The sequence below is a fragment of the Taudactylus pleione genome, unplaced genomic scaffold, assembly GCF_031769625.1.
Source record: "Taudactylus pleione unplaced genomic scaffold, aTauple2 ptg000781l, whole genome shotgun sequence".
NCBI lineage: Eukaryota > Metazoa > Chordata > Amphibia > Anura > Myobatrachidae > Taudactylus > Taudactylus pleione.
In genome coordinates, this window is record NW_028285183.1 from 2,209,697 (window position 1) to 2,236,347 (window position 26,651).

General features: G+C 39.5%; 1 protein-coding gene across 1 annotated transcript in view; it reads right to left on the reverse strand.

The window, feature by feature from the left end:
- Positions 1 to 26,651, reverse strand: part of LRFN5 (leucine rich repeat and fibronectin type III domain containing 5) — a 335,098-nt gene that overhangs the window by 128,735 nt on the left and 179,712 nt on the right. Inside the window, exon 2 of the mRNA XM_088457729.1 lies at positions 10,294 to 10,396. The gene's annotated coding sequence lies outside the window, so the exon portion shown is untranslated. The remainder of the gene's footprint in view (positions 1 to 10,293; positions 10,397 to 26,651) is intronic.

Sequence of the window (26,651 nt, forward strand, 5' to 3'; positions counted from 1 at the left end):
GGCCCTTTATTTGTAGTATCATAGGATTACAGGTACATTCTTGCCAACTCTCCCAGAATGGCCGGGATGCTCCAGAAAATCGGGTAGTGCTCCTGGCAAAGTAAGCAAGTCTCCCGCACACACCCCTCATGGCCACCGTCCTCCCGCTCACACCCCTTTATGCAGAAAACCTCCAAAAGCTGCTGTTTTCTGAGATGTCACTACAAAATAACATTGATACATCACTGCCCTTGTATTGATAGAATGGAGTTGTACCAGCCTTCGTGGTTGACTGAGTGATTAAAGGGATTAAGGCCCTCATTCAGAGCCACTCGCTAGCGGCAGTACGCTCGTTCCGAGCGATGTTCGCACATCTGCGCATGCGTATGGTTTTTAGTACGCATGCGCGAACCAGTCAGTGCGGCTGAAAATCGTTGGTACGCAATATAGCGAGGGCCTGCTATTTTGAGTGACAGAATGAGGCGTATGTGGGTGGTAACAGGGGAAGGTGCTTGAAAACGGGGAGTGGAGATCCGAACGCAGGCGTGCTTAAAGGTCAAAACGGGCGTTTTAAGGGAGTGCATAATTAATACAGCTGCGTCATTGACCACGTCACTTGGTTTTTTTTAACTCAGAACTGCTCGCAAAATAGCGGTTGCAAAAACCAACCACAAGAATAGCGAGCAGTTCATATCCTGTTCGATGTACTCGATTAATCTAATAAATAGCGGACATGACGTATGGTGTGAGCGGCCAGGGGGAGTTTTTAACAAATAAACGAGCGTATGTTTTGCTCGCTCGTTCAGACTTAGAGCTGTGAACAGACTGCAATGTGCGAATGGATCATTTGAATAGCCACCCCTTGCTTTTGAACGAACGAACGAACGCAAATAGCGAACGGCTCTGAATCAGGCCCTAAATTATGTCCACATGCAGAAAGCCCAGAATTTGGTGCAAAGTGACTCATTCAGGAATGGAATTGCTGTGGGTTTCCTCTCCCTTACATTACACATCTGTCCTATCTAGAAAGTCTGTTCATTTTCATATGTATGTCATTTGTGGATTATTCTCCTTGTTATTTACAAGGAAGCAAATCCACCACTAGCACTTCCCATGGCCTGTAAAGCACCATGCTTAAGAGGAAAATAATTACAGCAAAATATGGGTCTAGCATCATTTTTATGCCGTTGACCCAATTACTAACAGCATTTATGTTATGTGATACTCTTACAGTAATCCCCGTTGAGATGAGCTTAAAGTGAGACATGCTGCTGTATATTAGAAAGCAAACATTAAACATAAAGATAAGGCCTGATACATAATATTGCATGTAATGAAGTATGTTATACATAATAATGCAGGTCAGACACTTTGCAAATAGAAAAAAATGTAGACAAAGATCTTGCAACTTGTGCAGAAGATAAGGGAGGATTAGAGTTTACTGTGGTGTCATGTACTGTAAATACATCTGTTAATGTACAGTAACAAATGAAATATATTCCTTATTTTATTATGTGACTCTGAACATTTACATAGATCCACAATATGTACTTTAAAATAAATCTATATCAACTAATCAGTCTAGCAGCTGCGCAGTATGAGGGAGGCCCCGCCCCCTCCCTTCCCTTCAGCTCACATTGGCTGCTTGATGGAAACAGCTTCTCTTCTCCCCCAGGAAATCATGCCCCCTCCCCAGCCAAAAAAGAAAGCCCAGAATAGGGTTCCTCCCCCTGCTCCTGAGAAAGGGAGCAAGAGAGGGCGAGAGATAGGAAGATGAACAGAGCGAGAGAAGAGAGAGAGAGAAGAGAGAGAGAGAGATGTGTTGTAGAAAGAGAGAGATGAGAGGGAAAGGGGGAGATTGGAAAAAAAATGAAAGAGATATGGAGCAAGAGGGGAATGAATTGAGAGAGTGATGGTAGGAAGAAGGGGAGTGTAAGAGAGGGATGGGAGGAAGAGGGGAAGAAATGGTGGAGAGAGAGAGCTTGGGGAAAAATGGAAGAGAGAAATAGGAGGGTGGGTGACATCATAATATCACCCATGCACTGCATCACTGGGGACGCTGGTATCTAGTGATCAGATGTCTTTAGCCTCCGATTGTTTCAGAGGCCAGCGTTTACAGTCGCAATCTACATTTTTCAGTGGCAAAGCAAATTTCTCCATGCCCTTCCTTAATACAGCCCCCACCGCCCCCAATTCATCACGGGGTCTGGTGGGGCCATTGTTATGCCACTGCTGCTGAGTATGTCACAGGACATATTGCTCCTGCTCGTATGACTGAACATTCTACACACACTACACATAGTACCCTACACTACTGAAATCACTGTGTGTGGGAGATGTATCAAACCTTGAAAAGAGATAAAGGAGAATTATAATTTACCAACCAATTAGCTTCTAACTGCCATTTCCAAACACAGCCTGTAAAATGAAAGTTATAATCTGATTGGTGGGTTCTTTATCTTTCTCCACATTATCTCTCTCCAAGGTTTAATACATCTCTCCTTGTACATACACAACATCAGTCGTACCATCGACATTAGCGGTAGCCTAGAGTCTATTCTTGTTACTCTCCTCTAATTCAACTAAACATGGTCTCTGAAGCCATGGGTGTGCTCTTGGGAAGGCAGTAGCATTCTCAGACATGCCTGTGACACTCCCACAACACGCCCATATACGGCCTCTTTTTGCAATCATTTTAGGTCACCTCCCAGTCTCCACCTTGATATGCTGAGGGATCTCAAACACCTTCTCAAGTGTTAGCGATACCAAACTCCACTGCATACGGCATCACATTTGCTGGTTTATGTCTGCACAATAAGGGTTGTTTAGGCTTTTCACACATGTGCATTAGCAAAACATCTCTCAACTGCAAAAATATCAGCACTGTGTCCATCTCTGAATCAGTCCCAGAGTTAGAACCATGTTAGGGGTATATTTACTAATGTGCAGATTTTTAGAAGTGGAGTTATTGCCCATAGCAACCAATCAGATTCTAATTAACATTTATCTAGCACCTCCTAGAAGATAATACTGTAGCTAGAATCTGGTTGGTTGCTATGGGCAACATTTCCACTTCTAAAAACCCGCACTCTTGTAAATATACCCCTTTGACGCCAACATTTTGGGGTTTATTTAGTAATCTTAAAAAGGCTTTTCTCCAGCATTTTAGTAATATCTTATATTTGGTATAGAGAAAATTGCGGAGAAATCACTGATTTTTCCGCCATTTACATTTAATTTGTTTGTGCAGACCCCATAGGGTATACTTATATAGCAGAGAAAAGTGATGCTTGTCTCAAAAACATAATGCCATCTCTGGATGGCGTTATGGGGTATATTTACTAAAGTGAGCATTTATAGAAGTGGAGACGTTGCCCATAGCAACCAATCAGATTCTAGCTATTATCTTCCAGAAGGTGCTAGATACATGTGGAGTTGAATCTGATTGGTTTCTATGGGCAACATCTCCACTTCTAAAAACCTGCACTTTATTAAATATATACCTGATGTATTCTGTCACTGGAGAAAGGTAGGGAATAAACATTTATCTACCACCAGCAGGTCTCCATTGGGACCCCCTATGCACATGTGCCGGTACAGATGAACTCCTCAGTGTACGCGCTGGGTTCAGGTTTATTTTGTCATCTTTTGTGGTTATGAAAGATGCCAGAACAAGTCACTGGTATGCATGCACAGACTTAAAATATCAGCCAATTACAACATCTATACTGTGTTGGACTTAGAATAAGGCTCATAGTTCGGTGCATGCACAATTTTCACTTACTATAGTATTCACTCTGAAGCAACCCCAAAGTGCAGTTAAATCAGAGATCTTTAATTTATTATTATATATAGGTTGGTGATATTGGGTTTAGGATGCACTTCGGGGTGGTAGTGGTGTTTTGAGGTATGGAATCTTTGGGGGTGGATGATGGAGGGGGGAAGGGGCGGGGAAAAAAATAGGGGGGGAGGTCCAGGTGTGGGTGGTGCTGCAACATAAAGTAGGGGTACCTGATCCTACTATTGGATAGATATAGTAAGATTGGGGGGTACGTGCGCTCCTTGGTTGTGTATGTGTGTAGTCAATTGGGAGGGGGGGGAAACGGGGGGAGGGTGGGGGGAGCAGGTGGGTGTGTGTTGTGGTGGGTGTGGTGTGGAAGAAAGAAACACTGAAGGCTGAGTGGATGGTGAAAGAGACAAATATGTTTAATGGTATTTGTGTGTACACATGTAGAGAGTGGAAGTTCCTCAGGTTGGAGGCACAATGCTCCTGGGAGGTAAGTGCCTCTTAGATGGTTCATAGTGGCATGCAACTGCCCAGTTGTTGGTGATGGGGATGACAAGGTGTATCCACAGTGTGGGGAGTAGGGTTAACCCTTTCAGGGGGCTCCTTGACATGCAGTCTTAACTACTGCATGCTCCCCTGCTGGACCTATGTCGACAGACTTCTGAACTGGGATGCCCTGTGTAGGCACTGGTGAGGAGAAAGGGTGCTGACCTACCGGTAGGTGCCCAGGTCCGTGGTGTGGGATCTGCTCTCTCAATGTCCAGTACGTTGCCGCAGTGGGTGATGTGCACTGATGTAGTGGCTCACGTCTGTGGATGCAGTGCAGGTATCTGTCCTGTGCTGCGTGTAGTGGTGTGGTGAGTGCGTGCGGTGCTGTTGGCATAGGGTCCTGTGTCCCTGAGCCTTCGGTGAATAGCTGGCCAGTCGTGCTCGACCTCTACCCACCAGACCTGGTGGGGAGTGTGCACACGGTGGGAGGTAGGAACTTCCACTCTCTATATGTGTACACACAAATACCATTAAACGTATTTGTCTCTTTCACCATCCACCCAGCCTCCAGTGTTTCTTATATATAGGCATGTTTTAAATGCACAAGTTATAAAAACTAATGTCATTATCAGATTATAAATGTACTTGTACTGCAGTTGAGCCTTGTCTTGGATACCTGTCTACTCCCCCAGAATGTCCATGAGAAAAATGAATTTCAGGGATTCCTTGATGGAGAGCTGGCCACCCTACCAGATCCCACTTCTCTTTCTTGTTAAGTGGTTGTGGCCATGATGATGCAATTTGCACCATCAGGTGCCAGGACATGATTTGCATTGATCGTGCCATTGCATGGGAGGGGACAGGGCCTTTCGGACCTTCTCTGTGGGATCTCCTTGAAGAAAGGTCCAGAAAGTAGAGGCAAATACTCAGATAAAATACTGACAATGTAACCTGTCTTGATACTAGTATTATCATTGAGACATCTGAAGGTAAATTGTAACCACTAGTATTAAAGGAGGATGGAAGAAGTAAGTATGCATCCAAAAAAATTATATGTGCCTTTAAGAATAACCTGGGGCTTTTTGCCTTATGCACAGTGAGATTATTCATGTCTCAGTGATTTCAGTGGTTCCTAGAGAAACTCTCAAAAAAGCTGGGTTTACCCCACAAAATGGCTGCTTCCACTGCATGTAGCATCAGTGATGTCACCAGTTGCTAGTGAGCCCATAGGATGCATTTTAATGGTTTAACCCATAAAAAGACTGACCTACTATATGTCTAGCTGATGTCACTGGTTCCCAGTGAATCCATAGGCTGCCTCTTAAAGAATATTGGTTCAGCCCACAAAATGGCTGTCCTATGACTCTCTGTGGTCACAAGTTATTAGTGAATCCATATGCTACTTCCTATAGCATGTTGGTACTGTCTACAAAATGGCCATCCTATACCTCACTAAGGTTACAAGTTCCTAGTGAAATGATCAGTGCCGACCTATTGTTCCCCTCCGCCCCTTCCCTCCCTGCTCCCTCCCCCTGAGCTTATACTAATAATACCAGCGGGTGGGTAGAGGGTGGGGTTCTTCCGGAGTTGAATCTTAGTGCCCGTGTGTGGCTGCACACACGGAAGGTACCTTGGGCCGGCCCTGGAAATGATAAATTGCCTTCTCAGGAATACTGCCTCATCCCCCAGTTGATGGGTGTTGAATGAAGAAAACTAAAGTTTATTGTCTTCCTTCATTTCAATTGTTTAAACTATTGGTGGCTTCTGGTAGAAGCCATTCTGAGTTATTTGTCATGATACAGTTTACAAACATATGCCAAATAAATCCACTGCCATCTGCACCATATACAGTAAGATGATTAGTCAGAAGATGGCTTTACTTAAGTATCGACTCATAATCCTATGTCATTTAAAGAGGACTCCTTAAAATGCAAGTAAATAAGATTAAAAAATGATACTAGTGGAAAAATAAAATAGAACATACAGTAATATACATATACTTATCAACATAATGATGATGTGATATAATTGCAATATAATATAAAAGAATAGTTTGTCTCACACATACAGGGCTGGGATTGTTTCTAGCATAATAGTTGAAATCATTCTCTATAATTAACAGATGTACCAACCCAAGATTCTAATTTAGCTACAATTAAACATAGCAGATGTTTAAACAAATATTGTTTAAAATCATAGTGATTTTCCTATAAGCACATTATTTTATCTCCATGTGGTCATATGCCGTAGAAAAGAAATACACTCTTAATCTGTATCAATGCAGATTAAGAGTATATTTCTTTCTCACAATGCAAATTTGTATAGTACATGTATTAGTTTTCAAAATGTGTACTGAGAATTGCAGTCCAGATGAGAAAAGTAAAAAAAAAAAGTACAGTCAGCGAAACAAAACTACTGTGCAGTTATTAAACATGTAAATTTTACTTTTACTTCAAATTTTATTTTTTAAAGTTTTGCTTATAGTCCTTCCTCTTCTTTCAGCCATTGCCAAGTAAACATTTATTAATAATATATTTGATTCAACTCTGCTTTAATGCCTATAATTAAATAATGATCCGTCTATTGTGATAGAAGCACTGGTGAAGTGCTAAATGGAGTGTACATTTGTCCAAGGTTTCTGACCTATGTCATTTAAACCCCCAGGAAAAGTCTGTGTCTGCTAGGATTTGTTTTTATTAATTCTGTTGTTACACTGCACAATAAAACTAGCTGCGTCTAGCTTGCACGGAAACCTGAACTGGTGTGCTGTACTTGGCTACTGTGTGTTTGGAGGTGTCCATCTACCCCAGGAGAGGGACCTCCTATCCCGATTTTATTACCCTATACAATATAATTAACAATCATCTACTACCTACCAAGTCCTACATTTTGATAAATCTAATTTTGTGTAACAAATAAATGTAAAAGGTTTTATGTTGTAATAATGTAATCAATAAAATAGAGCCAACATGAAGAAGCCATCTGTATACACCATGACTCAGTGGCTTGTAGAACCATGTTTAGCAACAATAACATTTATAGTCATTGTTTTCTGCAGGTTATAAGTATTTTACATAATATTTTGATTCACAATTACTAAACTGCTTCAGTTAACTGATTTTCGATTACATTTAATAATGAACAGTTTTCTTAATGTCCCTCCACAACCACCTACAGTACATTTGGCTTAAGGTCTGGATTCTGACACGGCCATCCCAAACCCTTGGTTAGAAAGGTAGCCACACATTTTCTACAGAAAATTCTGGTATAAAGAGGAAGTCATGATTTGCTTAGTAATAGTAAAAAGGTCCAGGTTGTGTAGCTAGAAAATACCACTCAAAAATACCAACTCCATCATTGTGTTTGATGGTAAGTATGAGATTGACTGGTATAGGTTCTCGGTATGAGGTTTACAGGTAGACATGTCTCATTCATGTCATTATGTCAACACACAGTGATTGGTGCCCTTCAATTGCTAACAGTGTACTGTTATAGACCAGTCTTATTTCATAAAAAGATGAGAAAGTACTGTAGATACTGTACTTCTCTTTTGTCTATACACTTTCTCCTATGGGGATCTCATTAGCTCATTTGGAATCCATTACCACCTTTATGGTGATGATACACAAACCTACTTCCTTTATCCTGGCTTCTATTCCTCCACCCTCACATTTCCAACTGTCACTCTTCCGTCATTTCCTGGTTGTCTCTCTTTGTGTTGATAATATCATCCTCTCACCATTTTCCCAAGTATGCTGCCTAAGAGTCAATATCGACTCCTCCTTTTTCTTCACAGTCCCACATTATTGCAGCTTTAAATTTTTTACACATTCATCTCTGCAACATATCCAGAATCAGACTAATCGTCATCCTGGTGTCAACTGTTTCTCTTATTCATACCCTCGTCATCTCCTGTCTGGTCAAATTCAAATTAATACCCTCTGTCCTTCCTCTATTCCACTTCTCCCCTCTTAAATATATCCTCAATGCTTCTGCTCATTTCATCTGCCTATATTATAATTCTGACTCAGCCTCTCCTCTTTTCAACTCCTTCACTGGCTCACTTTCCCTTTTCACAACCAAGTTTAAGATTCTCACCTTCATTTCCAAAATACTTGATCATCCCTCACCCTCCTACATCTCCATTCTCAGTCCACATTCCCTCTTGACCTTTCCGCTCATCCTCTTACTGTTGCCTTGTCTCCATGCTTGTCTTCTCCACTCACTCCTGTATCCAAGACTTTTCTCACACTGCTCCCCACCTCTGGATCTGACTCCCCAACCCTACAAGACTTTCTATTAGCCTACAAAGTTTAAAATGTACTTTGCATCACACCTGTTCTTGAAGTCCACAAGCCCTTTTCACACTCTTAACTCATGCCCTCTGTCCTCCCTCTTTATCACTTCCCACATTCACCTCCCAGTTTACCACCATTCCCCTTTACTGTAAATTCTCCTGAACACGGCTCTCTACTCTGCACAATCCTAGTGTCTAGATCACCCCCACTCACTCTGCAGCTCTGATCCTGTCTGTCCTAAATAAACATAATAAGTTATCCTTACTTTAACACAATGCATTGGGGAAATTCAAGAAATCTAAGGGGTCAATCGAATTGTTTGGGAATGGTTTGAAGTTGCTATTTCCACAGCATTAAAATGTTGGCAACAGCACTGCATTTTGTGCTGTCAAGTGTGGCTGTTGTTGCAATGACTTGCACCCAAGATCATCGCAAACAATTGGATTGAGCAATTAGAATGCATTATATATATATATATATATATATATATATATATATCAGCACCACATACAATAGTATGATACAGTTCACTTTTTTACTGAGATATATAGAAATGTGCATCAAATCAGAATTTGGCTTTGCTTGGTCTGACAAAAGTTAATCAAAAAGAGCAAATACCCGATTGGCTGCTCTGATTTTCTGCTCATTAGTAGTGTTGTGCAGTTATTTGTTAATACATAGCCCTCACTATTGTTTAGATTACAAAATGTACTGTTTGTGGGGATGATTCTGAGTCACAGCAAAATGGCTTTCAATGTGGGTAGCAGAAGAAGCCAGATAAACTACCTTATGCTCATGGGAAATTCCATCCAGCGAACATGGGGTTCCATACATCTGTAAGAAGGAAGTCATCTCCTTATTGATTTAACACCAATTGCTCCAGTCCCATGCAAGGTGCATGAGATCCATCAGAAACAGGCTTCCTTTCTCCATAAATACGTCTTACAGAGCTTTGGATCCCAGGACACACTCACAAATCACGGCGGTTACGTGCTATAGCATTGTCGCCGACCGATCCCTCCCTGAAATGCCCAATTCCACATAAAATAGTTACAGCCAAGTTCTGTCCATCTCAAAATGGGATGGACATATGCAGAGATGCGTAAATGCACTGTATGCAAAAACTCGCCATTAGCCTCCATGCACAGACATCTGTCCACCTTGGAATCAGCACCTATATATAGTACAGTGTTCAATCTTTATACCAACCCTCATAAAACATATCCTCATTTAAAATAAAAAATGTATTAATGCCACTATGAGACGAGTAATCAACGAGCTTTATAATAGGCAATGAGTTTTAAAACTTGTTGCATATGATAATGGTGCTCCAGCCAATCAGCTCCTGACTGTCATCTGTTTGAAAAATGACAGTTGGGAGCCGATCGGCTTGAGTTTTAAAACTTGTTACATATTTAACATGTCAACTAGTTGATAAATGGGGTCCTATATGTTGCCCTTATATAACACCATGCATGTTATAATGCCAGTTCTGGATTGCATTTATTATAAAGTGATGTAATAAAAAGCGAGCATTGGCGTGAAATAGGAAAAGTAAACTGATTTCTATGTAGTAAACACTCACAGAATATCTGTGAAATACAACAAAACATGTGTAAAGTTAATTGTTTTTGTGATGCTAATTATTGCATTGCAGGCAAGACATTATAGCTGTAAATGTATTACTTTCAGTGAAAACAGACTACAAAAAATAGCTTATCAAAGTGCTTTATACGGTACCTTGCTTAGGAAACCATGTCTTTGGTGTTCACCTGGTCATCTGAATACATTAGTTTGTCCAACCGTCTGATAGGTTGCCGCATAACATAGAGTTGCAGGTAATCTAGGGAAGAAAATAACCAATACATTTATTTCCATTTAAAAAAAGAGTTATTCCCTTATATGATATACAGTATCTTTATAATGCAGAGTTATTCATAGTTTTTGCAAATACAGTCTGACCTGATAACTTAAGAATCGGCTTTATTTTCTTATTACATTGGGTTTTTTATTTATCAAAGTATATGTTTGGAGAAATATATTTAAAAGAAAGTTTTTAAAGTACTTTTCACCTTTAATATTATTTAGGCATCTTGGCTTGCCCCAAACTATTACATTAGTGCGAATGGGCAGTTGTACAATAGTAGGGCATCACTCCCTTGGAACCCCATCTTTCCTCAATGCAGTCAAATCATGTATTGTCGATGAGTGAGGTCTTCTGCTGGAAGGCTTTGGTAATGATATATAGTATGAGCAGCAAAACATCTAATGAATGTGACTATTTGTTCTCAATAGTCATGGAGGAGCTTAATTCAGCACAACCACGACCAATAACTTCACTTATTTTTCCTGACACCCATAGGAGGTGTGCAGTAAACTAAGCAAGGATTTCCCATAGTAATAAGTGGCAATGTGCATGAGCAGACATCATTGTGATGTCTGGTGGCTCATTGACAAGAATTTAATTGCCACCATTGAATCATTATGGCAGCCATTTCTACCAATGCATCTAGTCACACTTCCAGATCCAACATCCATAGGTCATTACGGAGGACTTCCATCAGAGGTACCTACCAGTCAATTTTGGTGACTGGTGATGCCTCCACTCTGCTGATTTCAGAAAAAATCTGGGTTCACTGGAAGGGTAGGACAGGGGTCTAAGAGGAGGCTCACTCCACCATTGGGGCCCACCTAAGCACTAGGGTGTTTAGCGGCTGCACACCTGCAAGCACTGTAGTCAATGATACACACCATACTGAACAACGGACATGGTTTCCCAAGGGTAGTACTTTCAGTGCTGTAGAGTGAGGGTGGAGCGAGTATAAGAACAACTCCAAACCTCTCATCAACCAAATGCATAAACCTTAAAAATAGATACAGTACGAAACTGATTAGTTATTTGTTCTATAAAGTTTATCTAAATACCTGCTTGTTTACATTCACAAAATTGCTTTGTCTTGACTCTAGTAACCAGTACTTAGAGAAAATAGGTTCATGGCTGGTTGCCATGGCCATTGGGTCATATGACTACTCATGTAACAGAGAGAGAAAAAGGTACATTTGCAATATTTGAAAAATAAAGCATGTCTAAAAAGAAAATACAGTTATTCACAGTATATGACAAGAGCGGGTTATGTACTGGCAATGTTTAAAAATTCTAATTACAGTATTTACAGTACTGGACAAATATACTCATTAGAGTGACAATAAAACTAGAACGCAAGTCAATTTATTATGAAAAGGCATGTTGCAACATTCAGAAATATAAGCCATCAACATAATCAGGTGGAAAAGTGGTCAAAATGTGAAAAATTACAAACACATGCTTGACATCTCTCTGAAGATCTGTTAAAAAAGTATTTGCTTTACACACACAAATATCTAATTCCTACCATGTCTTTAGAACACCATCTTAATGGGATATGGTAAAGGTAAAAAAAAAATAGAATTGCAGTCATTTGAGCTGCTGTGTCTTCACTGTTCCTGGCCCACTGCATAAAGTCACCAATCCACACAGAATATTACAGTATTTCAGAGCAAAACTCAGCTTACTTATCACTCTCTGCTATAGAAGCACCATCACCTTACATGACCTCTTACTGCAAAGTGGAAATTAGAGAATTTTGAACACATATTGTTTAAGTACAAGATCTTCATACTTTTTAACCCGTTCAGTGTTAAGGACAAACGGGTTCATCTTCAATATATAAAAGTCCAAAAGATGAGCCCCTCTCATTCAGTTTATTGTAGAACTTTAAATGAGGGGAAAATTTAAGGATGAGGTTCCCCCATTGTTCTGGAGCCTTGTTGGTGGTGAGACTTGATGACTCAAAGAGTTGGTGGGTGCACTAATGTCATTGATCCTCACACATCACAATAAAAACACTAAAGTTAATTGTAAAATGGCAGAGATATGGGGAGAGCACACTAAAAGGGACATTCCTGAGACATTATTCTCTGTGTTGGTCATGAATGTTCACCAGAGAATTTTCCCTTAAGAAATTCAGAGATGAGGCAGATTGATAAACTCAGGGGGACCATCATTTGAAAGTGTGGCTTCTCCTCTTTTAAACAATGTGCCATTTTTTTAATAGTATAGAATTCTGTTTTTTTTGTGGATTAATGCTGAAGCAAGAACCACAAAATATCTCTAGTTGCTCGACAAAAAAAAAAATCACAACTTTGCTTTCTTGCAACCTCTGTAAAAAAATATTTTTTGGTTAGATTGTCTTTGATGTATGAGGAAGCACAGTGTAGTAATATTAATGGTGTTTTCTGAAGAGTCAAGGATTTCTACAAGAAAAAAATATAGTACAATTTTGTGTGGGACTTGCATCAAAATGACTGATATTGATGATGGAGTACGACTAGTCCAAAAAGTGCCAAGATTATCTCAGCACAGATGAGAGAAGCCTCTCTCACCATTACAGTTCTCTTTTTATATAAATGCATGCTCTGCACTCACCTAATTACATTTTAAACTGTATTTCATTTACATTCATGGAATGTTTTTTCCAAAATATAGGAACTGGCCAGAAGGGAAGAGTTTGATGGAGTTGGCTGGCTTAGCAATTTATTGCAATGTTTTTGAACAAACATTCCCTGAATTTAAATGAAACACAGTTTGGAGTCTCATTAGGTGACTGGAGAGTATGTATGATTTTTGTTTTGAAATGCTGTGGTCACTTACATAAGGCACCACAGATAGTTGAGTACCTTGGATTAAAGCCTATTGAATATATATACAGTAGGGTATATATGTATATACTATAATTCTGAATGTTATCAGTAGTTATGTATTATTAAGCAACTTAAATTTAGTCTATTATTATCTTAAAGGAAATAGATTAGGGTTAATCGCTTAGAAGTCTGCTGCTTTTCTGGCCTTAAAATCTAATTGACATATTTTTCAAGCATAAATTCCATAATATTAGAGAACAGGGAAAACTTATAATAGTTATAGGTCTCTTAGAGATAAAACTTTACGTGAGGTGATAACATGTTTAGCAGAGGTATGCAATGCATACTAAAAAGTGGATAATGTTAATATTACATAGCTAACCTTAGATTATGCAGGGGATAGATAATGCAAAAAGTAATTTATTATGAATATATCTTACAGAGCTCCAGCATTAATGTATAAATTAATATCAGCAACAAATCCCTTTTTACTCTTATGCTCTAAATATAGTTATGTGGCTTTCTAAAATCGGGATGACAGTGTTTCACCTTCAGATTGCACTTTCTGTTTGCTTGCAAATTACATCCTGCAACATTTTGTATTCAGTGATGGTTTATTATTTTTTTTTATATGTCATACAATCTGGTTTACCCTCCAAAACCTTTCCTATATTAAATATTCTTAGATTTTACTAAGGGATGTAGTTAATAGACTGGCACACTACATGCCGCCTGTCTATATCCCAACAACGAAAGCATGATGGGGGACTTGAGATAGGCGTCGAAATACAGATGCCTAACTTAATCCCGATGTCAGAATATAGAAGGACACCGGACCCATCGAGGTAAGTTCGGGCGTTTTAGCACTTAGCCATGGGGGTTTTTAGGTTTAGGGAGTGTAGCGGGGTTAGGGTTAGATTTTGGGGGGAGGTTAGGATTAGGCACTCCTAGGGGGGAGGGTTAGGGTTAGGCACTCCCAGGGGGAGGTTAGGGTTAGGCACTCCCATGGGAGGGTTAGGTTTAGGTTGCAGTAAGGGGGAGATTAGGGTTAGGCACTAGGGGGGAGTTTAGGGTTAGGCATCACTAAGGGAGGGTTAGGGGGAGAGAGCTATAGGGATAGGGTACTTACCTACCCTGTTGGGATCTTTTCCCTTCACGCCTCCAGCATCGGGATATGAACTGTGGCTGTCAGCCGCTGGTATTTCATACCCATTCCGTTACCAGAACGGCTATGCTGTAGTTTTTCTTAAATATATATGGGGGGGAATTCAATTCTTCAGGAATTTAGGAGCACAAAATTGTGACTTAAATATCACACATACCGCAACTAAATTTCATGAAGCGCTCTCCTGTACCTCTCGCAATTCAATTGAAAATGGCCATTCTTGGGTATTCAGAAAAATATATTTATAGTGCTGCAATGATATAAACATTATTTTTTTCATAAAAAATGACCAATGTAAATAACTAAAACATTCTTATTTATTATTTTCAAAGGCCACATGAAACACATTAGAATACAAAAAAATATTTATACAAAAAAATCTATGTATATAATTATATTGTTAGAATGCCTGCACTCATTTCTTTGCAGGACTCAGCATGCCTGGGTGCCGTCAGCCAGAAATAAACACAATGTAGAGTCGATTCATGGCACTCACAGGACTTAACAGCTTAGTGTACAAGATGGTGATAAATACCTAATCACTCCATGGGCCAAATATAATAGGGTGAGAGTTTAGAAAATGTGAGAGTTTAGCAGTAAACTCTCACATTGGTTGAGTTTTATCTTCAAAATGGGAAAACATCTGAATGAGATTTTAAATCGTGAGAGTTTTCTAAGTCTAAAAAAACATGCAAGTTCACTCTGTTACTTTGTTTTTGGACTCTATTACATTGACAAAGTTTAAAAAGTGTCAGAAACTCACTTTTCTAAACTCTCACCCTATTACATTTGGCCCCATATATCCGTTAGTAGTCAACATTTCATTTTATTACATATTGTATTCAGGACCTGGGTAAGCCTTAGATATTTAGTGTTTCCATTTTCATCTCACCACTCCAGTAACACATTAATCCTTCTCCTTTATAGTAATGCATCCTCTCCCCCACTGCTATAGTAAGACATTACCCCTTCCTCACCTGTGTACTAACACATCCCACTCCTCACACCTGTAGTAACACATTATCCTCGCTCACCTCTGTAGTAACACATTTCCCTCCCTCACTTGTGTAGAAACAAAATCCCTTCCTCAAACTTGTAGTAACACATTACCCTCATTCACCCATGTAGTAACACATTCCCCTCCCTTACCTCTGTAGTAACACATTACTCCCACTCACTCCTGTAGTAACACATTGTCGTCCTTCACCTCTGGAGTAACATAGTCCCCTCCCTCACCTCTGTAGTAAGACATTAGCCCTGCTCACCCCTGTAGTAACACATTCCCCTCCCTCATCTATGTTGTAACACATTATCTTTCCTCACCCCATAGTAACACATTTAACGTTCCCCTCCAACACCTGTGTAGTAACACATTCCACTCTCATACCTATGTAGTAACATATTCCCCTCTCTCACCTCTGTTGAAACACATTTCCTTCCCTCACCTTTATAGTAACACATTTCACTCCCTCACCTGTGTAGAAGGTGTAGTGTTCATTAGGGCAGTGTGATCAGCTTGCAATGGATCCATCTTGCATAAAGTCCTGCAGCATGTGTTCAAATGCCAGTTTGTGGTAAAAGTAGATGCGGCTTAACTAATATCAGGTGCCACCTATTCTGTGGGTACAGGTGGCTCAAGTCTGCTGGGTTGGTCAATTACATGGTACAACCAGAAACATGTTTCATCCACCACTTTTTCAAGCTTAATTGAATTCCCCCCCTATGATTGGTCAGTAGTTGTCTAAACCCCAAACATTATTATTATTATTATTATTATTATTATTATTATTATTATTATTACAATAATAATAATAATAATAATAATAATAATAATAATAATAATAATAATATCCAAAACATGAGGCACAAATTATAATTTTTTTTAATTAAACCTGACATACCATAAAAAAACATGTTTGTTTGCTTGTTTTCTGTTTTAAAAGAACATAGAATCTTATCCTGGTTCATTTGCTAAAGATATGACTATTTGTCCTTGAAAGGTAAAATATCTGTCAAATCCTATTTTCCATTCAAGATCATAGGCTTACGTACATAAAGGAAATCGCATTACACATTTATCAAAGAATTCAGAAATATGTTGGTTTTTTTTGTAATGTGTTTGATAATGGCAACCATTTGCTGTTATCAGCAGCCATTTTGTGGAGATCCTACATATTATATCCATATTTCAGCATAGATGAAAGCAGACATTATTCTAATGGAGGTTGTGACAATCACGTCTTGCTGCCCTTGTAAGATCCAAAATGTCATGTTCCTGTAGAAGGAAATTGATTTTAATCCTGACGACAGGTTGTGTTATTTTATGAAGCTCTGCTGCAAGGCTGAAGAATATTTATTGAAGAGAGAATGTGATTTGATAAACTGATATGATAATGGTCTATCTAAGAATCAAGGCAGGAAAGACAATCCTCTCAGGGAATGTGATGACTGAGGGATGTGTTGAGCTGTTTGCCTGAATTAAATAGGAATTAAATACTCTCTATGTATTTCACACTTAAATACTGCAAAACTCCATATAAAGGATGACAGCAAAAGGTGTGTAGGATGCCTGATTCATTTCATTTAAAATTATAACCAGCAAATAACGTTAAATACAATCTGGTTTATACTGTATATTATAACTACTAGTAGGGTGCGTGTGTGGCTTTTTTTGTGATAATTACAGGCTTTCCGGATTACTTAAGAATTACAATCATTGGCATCGGTGCCTGACAGTTTCCAATGATGCCAGAACTTACTCTAAAGTGGAATATGAAAATGGTGTTTGGAAAATTGCTGAGTCTGACAAACAGCGATTGGGAACACTGGTCTAGCAGTCAGAAGGCACATGCACGTACGCCCACTCCCAGGAAACCATCTAAGAGGTGGCATTTTGGCACTAATATTATATCTTGGAGACATTTTTTCATGTCGCTGTCAGAGGCAAATGACAACAAAATGTGTTCCAATTATTATTCAAAACACCTACAAGTAGAACAGCTTTGACAATGTGCAAAAATTAGTCTGCAAGCAAAAAAATTACCACAACTGCTAAAGTAGTGTATTGCAAAAATTATTTCCATGCTTATTAGCGGGATGCCATTTTAGGGCATAAAAAACGAAAACATTTTTCATGATACAATATAGTTTAAGCTGGAATTGAGCTGTTCGGTTCTCCAGAAATCCGAATCCAATTTCTTGAATCCGGACTGATACAAGCAGCAGTTCTGATCTCCTGAGGAGATCCAGACAGATCTGAGTTATGATCTTCCCATGTTTCGGAATTTGGATTTTAAATCAGAATTTTCCGGTTTTGGATTGCAAAAATTACATGATTTTATAATTTTCGAGATCCAACACCAAAACACGTGAGGGCGGTTTTGCTAAATCAAAACCAAAACACGAAGATGAATCTAGATCCAAAACCAAAACACAGGTTTCAGCGCACAACTCTAGTTGAAGCCTTTGATTGCCACCTTAGGGTTTGTGAAAATGAATGATTACTAGGACATGAGACACCCAAAGTGTCACATTTGTGCTTCTGGAAATCTGGGCCTGATGCAAAGTTGAATGTGTGCCATTTTTGGAGCATATCTTGCAAGGGTTCACATTATTCATGCTCAGTAATGGCTTCAGGAAAAAGGAAGTACGTAGTTATCTCCTCGACAAGCAGAAGAGGGACAGCGGCATTATGTCAAACTGTCTCCTAGTACCACAATGTAAAGCAACATTACCGTATCAGCTTTACAGCTTTAAACATGATGCTTTACATTGCAACACTAGCGTGCTGGCATGTCGAGTTCAGCATACCACTATCCCCTTCAATCTGAGTGTAAAGATGTCATACCAAACACCAGACAAGTGTCAGGCAAGGCAGAGATGTAAGAATTTCATTCGCATCTACACTTATGAGCAGAGAGGTGGAGCTGGGTACACTATGCATATACATACAGTATATCTTGACATTTAAGTAGGTCAAACCTGTTTTAAATAAAACATAAACTAAAAAAAGAATTATGGTGCCATCTAGGCAAGATACACTTAGAAATTGTCATTAATTCAGTTAAAAGAAGTCCAGTAGCAACAATCACTTTATTTAGATGAATCTCAAAATACTAGCATTACAATAAGTCCTCAGGGGCTATGAAGGTCAGTAGCAGCATACAGTATTTGTGCACAGTCTGTTCACACTATCTTTGAAGCATGGGTCTTGCAAATTCAGCTGAAACTTAACTCTTAAATAATCAGCCACTGAGTAAGATCACTTAGGGGCTCATTTATCAAAGCGATCTAGACGCATATTTCATTGCAATCTGCTTGCGATATTAGCGCCCAAAATCACATTTCAGGATGTATTATATAGCACACACAGGGACAGGAGTCCTTCTCTGCAAGGGCATATTAAGAGAGGAGGGGGCCATGTGCATTCACTATCTTGGGCCCCCTCCTCTCTTCCCGGTGGCTGGCTGCAAACTGACTGCAACAATAGACTCTGGACACATTCTGTGCCCAGAGTCAACTGCACATGTGCAGGTCACCGGGAAAATGGCACAGCCACCAGTTTCCTGGCATTTTGTGCAGAGCTGCTACAGCTCACCCGGGACTTCGGAGAGGTAAGTATTAGAAAATATGGATGCAGGGCTGGGGTTAAAGTGGGCCAAAATGGGGTGGAACTGCATTCTGTCAGTTCTATTTGGAGGCGGAACCTTACCTGTCCAGTCAGCACTGTACCAAAGGGAGGCGCCAGGCTGGAGTCTGATTGCCAGGTGCCCGCTTAGATTTTGTTACCAGTGGGTGCCTGGCTCCCTCCTTACAGTGGCAGCGAGAGGCTGGAGTTCACTCCTGAGCTCCACCTTCTGGCTCCGAAGAGGTTGACGTTCCGAGGAGCACTGCAGTTGGATGGCAGCGGACACAAGAGTGAGTCTTAAGGTAAGTATTGTGTTTTCTTTTTTGTGTTTCTTTTTGTGTAAGGGCCACTACTATTGAGGGCACTATTAATTGGTGCATTACTACTGTGGGGCATTACCACTGGTCATACTACTAAGTGAGGCATTACTACTGGGGGCACTACTACTTGGGTCATTACTACTGGGGTCACAACTAATGTGGGCACTACTGCTGAGGGAATTACTACTGGGGGAACTGCTAATGGGGGCATAACTACTCTGGGCACTACTAATGGGGCATTACTACTTGGGGCATTACCACTGGGGTCATAACTACTGGGGGCACAACTACTGGGGGCATTATTACTGGGGGCATTACTAATGAGGGCACTACTACTGGTGGCACTACTACTGGGGCATTGCATAGGTGGCACTGCATAAGAGGCAACACCCATGGGGGCACTGCATAAGGGTCACAACTATAGACTCTGCATAAAGGGCACTGCCACTTGGGGACTTGCATAAGGGGCACTACCACTGGGGGACTTGCATAAGGGAAACTACCACTGAGGGCACTGAAAAAGGGGCACTGCATAACGGGCATTACTAATGGGGCACTACATAAGCGACAACACTACTGGGCACATTGCAAAAGGGGCACCACTATAGTGGGCATTGCATAATGGGCACTACTGCTGTGGGCAGTATATGTATTAGGGGAACTAATATTGTGGGCATTGTGTATAAGGGGCACTGCTGTGTGTCATACCATGAATAAGGGACACTACTATGTAGTGTAATGTAAATCGGGGCACTATGTGCTGTGTACTATTAGATTGTGCTACCGTGTGGCATAATTTGAATTTGGGATACTATTGTGTTACCACGCCCCTTTCTTTTGAGACCACACCCCTTTTGTGGTGCCCGCCTATGGCGCACGCTGTTCCTTTATTGAAAAAAGGGAGAAAGGGCACATATTTATATATTTATAGTCTGCAGGGGGGCGCCAAGGATGGAGAGTGTGGTGAGTTCCACCACATCTCTAGTACCACTTTAAGCACTGGTACAGGGTGTGCGTTGTGGGCCCCCCTAGACCCAGGGGCCCGTGTACACCCTACACCCATTATAGGTATGCCACTGCTTCTCTGTGATGCGCTCTGAGTGAAGTGATTGCATCAGTGGTCTCTTCACTCCTGTGCCCGTGAGTCATAAGCATGCACGGTCTACTGACCATGCAGGCAAGATGCCCATTGCTAAGGAAGGTTCCGAAGGAACCCTCTCCAGTAAATTTTACAAAGTGTAGCCGATAAGCTACAGCAGCACAACACCATTCTGGAGCTTAAAAAATCTGACAGCATCACAACCCCCACAGAAATAGGGCTGCAGCTACTGTAGGAAATGCTGTGGTCCCTCCTTCATACATTGGGGTTATCCTAATTATTTGTGGTTATCCCCCAAAAATGGGTGTTTTTGGGGAATATGCCACAAATATTTAATGATAAATAGTCACATTAATGAAGTCGTATCAGATGTTTGTCCAAATAAGTTCAATGGATAGTAAAGTGGAGAGGATCAGAACATACTCATATCCTAACATGGTGCATGTAATAGGCACTAGCTTGATCACAGCAAAGATCATTAATTGCAATGGGTTAGAATTTGTATTCTCTATATTCTGATCTACTTATCCACTAACCCTTAAATAGCAAAAAACTTCCTAATTTATCCTACTATACAGGTTGCAACATATAACAGCAAGCATTATGCTGGATATAGTGGCAAGTTTGACAGATACAATGTCGCCAATCACAGCGGAGACACTGTGAGGTCAAACACAGGATGCCAACATGTTAATAACGTGATTGTAACAATGTTGGCTTTACAACTTTATTCATGGTGCTTTACCATCATGTTTGACGTTGTAAAGACGACACTGTTATTTTGCTTTCCATCGCATTATTTGCATATCGGTATGTCGTGTTCGACCTCATAGTGTCCCCACTTTGGTTGTCAGCGTTTTAATCACAATGATAACAGCAAACTCCTTTACATATGGATATATTACTGTTTCCTCTCTTGCTGAAAGTTCTGTAAAATACACATATGCATAACACAAACACATACACAGTAGTAATTTTGACCTGGCACATGCTAAGTCAGTGGCGTAATTTCATCACAGATGCCCGGAGGCAAGTTATAATTTGCCCCCCCCCCACATCATAGATGCTGACACTGTAATGTAGCAATTTGCTTGCAGACAGACTATGGATAGATGAAGACGGCAGCTGATGGTCTGACATGGAGCTCTCCACTAGTGTATGGTGGCTTCTCAGGTGCCGGGAAGGGGTGTCATGTATAGGGCGGCCGGGAGGGTACACTCCAGGTACATAGTTACAGCCCTAAGTGCGGTGAATATATTGTGTGCAATGGAGGAGGTGCCCCGTCAGAGCTGGAGCCCAGCGGCAGGCGCCTCCATTGTCTCCCATAGTTCTCCCCCTGTGCTGAGTCACCCTAGCTGCGTCCCACCCTGACTTCTGCTATACCTACCTAGGATAGCGGAAGAGCAGAGTAGGGGCCTCAGAAAGGTGGACCATTGGACCAATAATTATGTCCTCCCCAAAATTTTGCAGGGGCAGACCAAACATGCCAGCTCTGCTCCAGGTTCTATTCAAGGTCATGAGGATGGTGTGTCATGCACACAGACATAATCACTAATCACCTCCTCCTATAGTCACATTGAAGACCACTTCTGTAAATTGTAGTGAGGAGGGGAAAGTCACACACAGAGACAAAATCATCAAGTGCCTTCTCCTCCCGAACACTTCAGATAATATATCCCATGAGGAACCCCATACTGCTCGTTAACCCATGTAAGTTATAACAATGCTAGTTTTTTTTGTGCTTTTGTTTAGTTTTAATTTGGGACTGAAATTTATTTTTTTAATCTTTATGTTTGATTAATTTTAGCTGCCAGTAATCATCATCAAGTTATCTAGTTGATGACATAGTGACATATCTAGTTAATGATGCTTCAAGTTGATGATATAGTCTCTGAGTGTATCTTGATATCACAGCATACAACATGATTCAGAGACACATATAATGTGGACGCATTTCTTTGCCTCACATATTTTGCAGACCTTGCTTTGCATCCCATACTGTGCATCCCCTTACTTTGTGGCCTATACTTTGCTGACCATACTTTGCACCTCTTACTTTGCAGGCTATACTGTGTCAACCATACTTTGCTCCTCTTACTTTGCCTGTAGTTTCTTGACTGCAAGATTGAGCTGACATCTAACTGAGGACCTTCATCATTCAAAGTATCTGAATAATTATCTAATTTCTAATATTTCAAATCTAAATTAATATTTCCAAAAATGTCTAGCTCTATTATAATTTGAGTGGAATATAAAACAGGAAAATAAATGTGCAATTCAGATTTAAGCAAACAAAAATCTAATTATTTTTTTTCCAGTTGATTTTAATTCACATAGAAGAGAACATTATTCTTAGAAACCAATAAGGAAAAGTACAATACAATCTCTTTCTGATGAGTTATTTCAATGGTAATGGCCTTTAGAAATGAGAAAGTAGATGGCAAAATTAACTTCTTATTTTAATGTAGCATTTAAGAAGCAAGAACAGTTTTCAGATGTATTATTACAATTCAATAGTGTAATTAGATAATGTTTTACTCTGCTAATATTTAGCAGTATCTATATTAAATGCTGTAGATGTAATTGGCAAGAAAAAAATTACCAGATCTCTCTCTTTTGTTTAAAGATATTAATTGCATTAACACTACATTTATATGCGTACATTAGGCATTAAAGTCTACATACCCTCATTAAGAATGCAGGATGTAAATCCCATACTTAAGATAAATCATATTAGACCACCTTTAATGTGACCTTTCAGCCAACAAAATGCAAATGGCAAAACAATAGGACAAAATAGTACCCCTTTTCCACCAAACTTTTAAGCCAGGTTATTGCAGGGGCAACCCGGGTAGAGATTTGGTGTGAAAGGGTCTAAGAAAAATTACCTGGGTCGACTTACCTGGAAATCCAACCCTGGTAGTTACTAGGGTCACATCCGCTATGGTGCAGTGTGAATGGTGCGACCCGGGTCATGCTAAAAGCCACTGATTGGAGCTAGAAGGTGCACTCAGAGTTGATGTAATCTCCAAGTACCTCTCAGAGCTCACAACATGGTTACATGGATGAATGCAGAGATGAAGGAGAAATATTGGCACAGAGCATTAACCCACTCAAACAAAAATTGCACCCTCTTCCTCCTGCAATAATAGATAGCACAGTGTTACAAGCTGTATCATGCTTTTGCTTGCCATGTCAAACAGCAGTAATCCATATAAAATAATAACCTGAGTTCAACATGCAATGTGAAAGGATTCTGACTCGGCCCTGACGCAAGTTGGAACTGTTTTCAAAAATTCAGGTCAAACCTGGAATTCTGATGGAAAAGGGATATAAATAAGACACAGCACTGACCTGGTTGCATTAATTTTCAAATATTCTCATATTGGGGCTAAAGCTTTATATAGAATTAATCAATCATAACCAACATACAGCTGCCAATTATGGAACAGTTTGTGATTTAACCCCAAGTAAAGATCTGCTGTTCTAATTGGATCTCCTAGCAGTTTTCTTGGTTGCATCATTCTGGGCTAGCCCTGGTCCACAAGGAGTTTTCAAAATATCTATGGGATCTCATTGTTGTAAAAAAGAATTAGAAAAGGGTTATAAAAGATATTATATTTACCATTGAACACTGTCAACTATCCTTAATACGTAGAGACAATTTTGCACCACAGGGACTTTGCCAAAATATGGACATCTATCCTAAGTTTACAACTGGACAAGGGGAAAACTCATCAGGAAAGCTACCACACTGCTATAGAAACATTAGAGGAGGTGCAGTAATCACTTGCAGGAACTGATCACAACATACATATTCTGCATGTCTGCTCTATGGAGTATGGTGGTAAGACTGAAACCATTTGTCACCCAAGCTTCACTACATTTTGCAAAAGTATGCCCTCCCCAAATCAAAATGGGAAAATGTGTTATGGTGCATTGAGACCTAGGTTCAATGTATTTACCTTTTTATGAAAAATAAACATGTTTGGTGCAAAGAGACCACAGTCCATCCCCCAAAGAACACCATGTCCACTGTGATGCATGGTGGTGGAAACATCATGCTTTGGGGCTGCTTCTCTTCAGCTGAGATAAAGGCTGTAGTGATGGATAGAGGGCTAATATGTAGTAATATATTTTGATGCAAATCCAACCATCCAACCTTTGTCAGAAACTGAAGATGAACATGAATTTCAGCTTCAAACATGATATCGATGCAAAGCACACATCCAACTCCGCCAAGAAATAACTTCAGAGAAGGAAGACCAAAGTGTTGGGATGACCAAGTCTGAGCCCAAACCTCAATCCCATTAAAAAAACTATAGATATACATAACAAGTGCTGTAGAAATCAACAGACATTCGAAAAGATGCACTGTAGTACTAAAATCAAAATGTGCTTTCACGAAGTTTTAGTTTAGTGTGTGAACACTTATGCAAAAAGTGTAGTTTATTTTTTTTATTTTCACTTCTTTTTCCTAAAAGCTTTTTGATTTTCACTTTTTTTTCACTTTTACATTTTGTTTGTTCACATTAAAGAAGAAACAAGGGTCTGACATGATTTATTTTGGTTTCAGGCATTACATAAAAAAAACTAAAACACATCAATACTGTACATAATATTGTACAAAGTTTCAATCTAAAAAAAACATATTTTCCTAAAGCAAGAACTGGAATTTATAATCGATAGAACTAAAAGGAAATGCATATTACTGATTTCAAGGCTTAAAAATGATTTATGTGAATTTGTTGTATTATAACTTTGAGCTCTAAGCCATTTAACTTAACTCCTAAATAATTAATAAGAAATAGTCACAAAAAAGTTTTCATCCTTGTGTTTTGTTATGCAAATCACTCGTAAAATAAATTCTGTTAAATGTGAAAAAATTATTATTAACAGATTTTATTTCCAGTAACTAAAAGCCAGTGAACTAAAATAAATAGGCAGATTTCATTAGGTCTCGTATATATAATTATTGAATAGCCTGAGCTAGATGGAAATTTCATAACAAAATGTGTGGCATTTTAAAGAAAGCCCCCCAGGGGTTTTAGTTACCAATATTAATATATTATAATGGTTTACTAAATACATTCTGTAATAGCGAGAAAAGGAATAGCCAAGATTCCTATTCAGGCGCTACACAGGGATGCATTTCTCAGCAGCTGTTCAGTCTCCAGAGACCAAAAAATAACAATAGTGGAAAAACAGCACTTATTTGGAAAGAATGAATCACATATAACATGGAAATAGATTAAAATGTAAGTATTTAAAACATACATTTGATAAAGCTGTGGGAGACAGCAAAATGCGTAAGAGGACCTGCACCCCTGAACCCCATTACTGATTGGGATACTGAAAGAATTGTTGAAAGCCTGAACCAGACCTCTGGACCTTTACATCATCAGTTACAAGTGCACTTGTCGTCTGCATACACAGCCGAAAGGTGTTTACAGCTAAGGTTTGCCGACCTCATGGAATCTTCAATCTCTCTATGCGTGATGCTAATCCCAAAGAACGCTATCTACTATAGGTAACTATATTTTACTGGACAGCATATTATTAAGGAAAATTCTTTTGGTTGGAGGTTGTTAAAGGAACTGCCAGATCTACTGTATGTCCACCTAATACAGGGACTTTTAGAGGGCCTACAAGGGGGCTTGTTAGGATATAAATTCTGCTTGAGCATGCGATATGTTGAAGAATATTTTATTAATATAAATTGTATTTCATGAATATATTTTTTGCATTTCATACTTACATTTTAATTCCTTTCCATGTTATATGTGAATCATACCAAATAAGCGCTGTTTTTTCCCCTATTGTCATTTTTTACATTCTGTCATAGAATAATAGAATATATCTACAGTACTACCTAGCTTTTACTGCAGTACTTTCATCTGGTCCCTTCTGACCACAGCACTGTGCAGCAACAATGGTAACTACTGGGCCACTGAGTTGCACAATATGCTTTTGACAAAAGTTTTAACCTTGTAGGGATCGGTCAGAAACCCAAGATTGTATGCACCGCTGAAAATTGAGATGCTGCAATAAATGTAAATCCTAGGCCAAAGTGGACTATAAAAGCAAAATGTACTCAAAATTAAATGAACAATAATACTAAGAGTGTCAAAAAATTACATGAATGTATGTGTACATTATATAATTATACAATTATGTACCTATTACAATATATATATATATATATAT